A 3,913-nucleotide genomic window follows, 5' to 3' on the forward strand; every position below is an offset into this window, starting at 1 on the left:
ATTTTGACTAAAATTTGAAAAGTAAGATTTCTCATAAAATAATATGTTATCATGTTGAAGGTGAATCAACTTATCGTAAGAGAAGTTTTCACAAAAGGACAATAAATAATAAAGGAGATATGAGATGAGTGATGTGAACAATGTCATGATAGCTTTTAATATAATTAGTTCTTATGGATATGAGTGAAAGGAGATAGGACAAGGAGTCATTATGGATGTGTACTTGAAAGATGACAAGTTGAAAGACATAAAGAATGTGTCTTATAAGAGTTTAGAGTATACGTGAATATGGAAACCTAGTTTGACTAACAAAAATCGATAAGAAGAAAAAGACTTTTAAAATAAGATTTTAACAAAACTTATAAGAAGTATTATATTAAGTGTGATTAATTTATAAGTCACTTAGTTTACATATTCCTAGTTCTCTTCTAATTCGTGTGAAGTCTTCATGTCTTAATGGTTTAGTGAATATGTCTGCTAACTGTTGATTAGTGGGTATGAATTCTAGTTTAATTATGTTGTTTAAGACTTGTTCTCTTAAGAAGTGGTGTCTTATTTGAATGTGCTTAGTTCGTGAGTGTAAAATAGGATTCTTAGATAGGTTTATAGCACTTGTATTATCACAAAAAATAGTTGTATTTTCAAAATTTAAACCAAAATCTTTTAATGTTTGTTTCATCCAGATAACTTGAGTACAAGCTAGGTTAGCAGCAATGTATTCGGTTTCAGTAGTTGATAATGATACACAATTCTGTTTCTTACTGAACCATGATACCAGTGAGTGCCCTAGCATGTGATATGTTCCACTTTTTTCTGTCAGATTTACTTCCAGCAAAGTCAGCATCACTGTATGAGATTAGATCAAATGTAGAGGATTTTGAATAGAATAATCCAAAATCAACTGTCTTTTAAATATCTCATTATTCTTTTTACAACTTTAAGATGTGATTCTTTTGGGTTTGACTGGAATCTAGCACACAAGCAAACACTAAACATTATATCTGGACGGCTAGCAGTTAAATAAAGAAGTGATCCTATCATACCTCGGTATACCTTTGTATCAACAGTCTTACCATCTTCATCTTTGTCCAACACAGTAGTAGTGCTCATAGGAGTGGATTTTGAAGCAGTTGAGTTCATGTTGAACCTCTTCAGAAGTTCATGAGCATACTTAGATTGGTTGATGAAAACTCCATCCTTGGTTTGCTTAATATGCAGTCCAAGAAAGTAGGTTAGTTCTCCCATCATACTCATTTCGAATTCCTTCTGCATGGACTTAGAAAAATCTTCACAGAGAGTACTGTTAGAAGATCCAAAGATGATGTCGTCGACATAGATTTGAACAATTAGGGTATGATTATCCACTACTTTGACAAATAGTGTAGAATCTGCTTTGCCAACAGAAAAACCAGTTTTTAATAAAAAGGTTTTAAGTCTTTCGTACCAAGCACGAGGTGCTTGTTTTAAACCATACAAAGCACGTTTGAGTTTAAAAACATGATCTGGGTACTGTTCATTTTCAAATCCTGGAGGTTGTTTTACATAGACTTCTTCATTTATAAAACCATTTAAGAAAGCACTTTTAACATCCATTTGAAATAATTTGAAATCCATATAGCTTGCATATGCTAAGAGCATTCTAATAGATTCAAGTCTAGCAACAGGAGCAAATGTTTCATCAAAGTCAATACCTTCCTCCTGGTTGTATCCTTGAGCTACTAGTCTGGCCTTGTTTCTTATAACATTACCTGTTTCGTCTAGCTTGTTTCTGAAGATCCATCTTGTCCCAATGATTGGATGATCCTTTGGTCTTGGCACAAGATCCCAAACGTCATTTCTTTGAAATTGATTCAGTTCTTCAGTCATGGCTAGCATCCAGAACTCATCAATGATGGCTTCATCAATCTTCTTTGGTTCAAGTTGAGAAATGAATGCCATGTTTGCAATCCGTTCTAGCTGAGCTCTAGTTTGAACCCCCTTTGTTAGTTCTCCCAAAATTTGCTTTTGAGGATGATCTTTGATATCGACAAAGGTTCTTTGGTGATCATCTTCATTAGACTTAGCTGTGTTATCTAAAAATAAATCTGTACTTTCAACATCATCATTAGTTTGTATATGAACAGATTGATCAATAGATTCACAAAAACTAACATGCATAGATTCTTCAATAGTATTATGACACTTATTGAAAACTCTGTATGCTTTACTATGACTTGAATATCCTAAGAATATGCCTTCAACAGATTTAGCATCAAACTTATCTAGGCTATCTTTTGTGTTTAGGATAAAGCATTTACATCCAAAGACTTTGAAGTAGTCTATTCTTGGAGTTCTGTCATAGAATAGTTCATAGGGAGTTTTATTTAATAAGGGTCTAATGAGAACTCTATTTGTTATGTAGCATGCAGTATTAACAGCTTCTGCCCAAAAAGATTTTACAAGATTATTGTGTTGGAGCATAGTCCTGGCAGATTCCTGAAGGGTTCTATTCTTTCTTTCTACTACACCATTTTGAGGTGCAGCTCTAGGGAAGGCAAAGTTATGAGAAATACCATGCAAGTTACAAAAATTTTCAAAGAGTTCATTTTCAAATTCTCCTCCATGGTCACTACGGATTTTAACAATAGAACATGATTTTTCGTTTTGTAATTTTTTACATAAGATTTCAAACTGACAAAACGTGTCACTTTTGTTTTTCAAAAATATTACCCAAGTAAATCTTGAGTAATCATCTACAATGACAAAAACATATCTATTATGATTAAGGCTAGCTACCCTAGAAGGACCAAAAAGGTCCAGGTGGAGAAGCTCTAAAGGTCTTTTACTTGAGATGACATTTTTTGATTTGAAAGGAGATTTTGACAATTTTCCTAATTGACATGCATCACAAAAATAATCCTTTTTAAAAGATATGTTGGGTAACCCACGTACTAATTTATTTTTAGCTAGTTTGGACATGTATTTTGAATTGACATGGCCCATTCTCATGTGCCATAGATGTTGAGTGTCATTATTAGCTATAAGACAATATTCTGTGATGTTTTCTAGGTATAGTTCGTATATATTATTCTTTCTTATACCTTTTAAGATGATGTTTTCATTTGTGTCAGCTATGAGGCATGCATCATGATTAAAGCTAACATTATAACCTGTGTCACACATTTGACTGATACTTAGTAGGTTATGTTTTAATCCTTTAACAAGGAGAACGTCTTTGATAAGAGGTTTGTCTATGTTACCAATATTTCCAATACCAATTATCAAACCTTTGTTGTTATCTCCAAAGGTGACGGTTCCTCCTTCTTTATGATGAAGAACAGCAAAAAGGTCTGGATGTCCTGTCATGTGCTTTGAACATCCATTATCTAGTATCCATCTGTTCTTCTTTGGAGCCTGCAAAACATTAAGTAAATCTTCTTTTTGGTACCCAATCGGGTCCTTTTTTGTTAGACTTTGGAACCCATATCCATTTGGATTTGGGTTTGTCTATCTCTTTAGAGGAGTTAAAAAGATTATTAATATAATACTTCTTATTTGGTTCAGATGAACTTTTCACAAATGTGGTCTTTTGATTTATACAAGAAGGTTTTTTGAAATGAGAATAGCCAATCCCATTCTTGTAAAAGGAGACCTTCTGAGAGGATAAGAGTTTATCCAAGTTCTTTTTACCTTTAGTAAACTTGAAAACCGTTTTCATAAGGTTCTCAGTTTTACTTTTTAGCTCTGAAATTTCTACTTGCATATCTTTAGTTTTGGAGCTAGTAGAAGAAATTTCAGATATAAGCAAAAGATTTTTCTTTTTCAACTCAGAATTTTCACTGCTGAGTTTTTCATTATCTTGAGAAAGCTCTAAATTTTCAGATTTTAAAGCTTTATTTTTGAAACTCAATTTTCTAGATTCTTCAAATAGTTC

Source organism: Nuphar pumila, chromosome 11, assembly GCF_984573655.1.
Source record: "Nuphar pumila chromosome 11, dmNupPumi1.hap1.1, whole genome shotgun sequence".
NCBI classification, from domain to species: domain Eukaryota; kingdom Viridiplantae; phylum Streptophyta; class Magnoliopsida; order Nymphaeales; family Nymphaeaceae; genus Nuphar; species Nuphar pumila.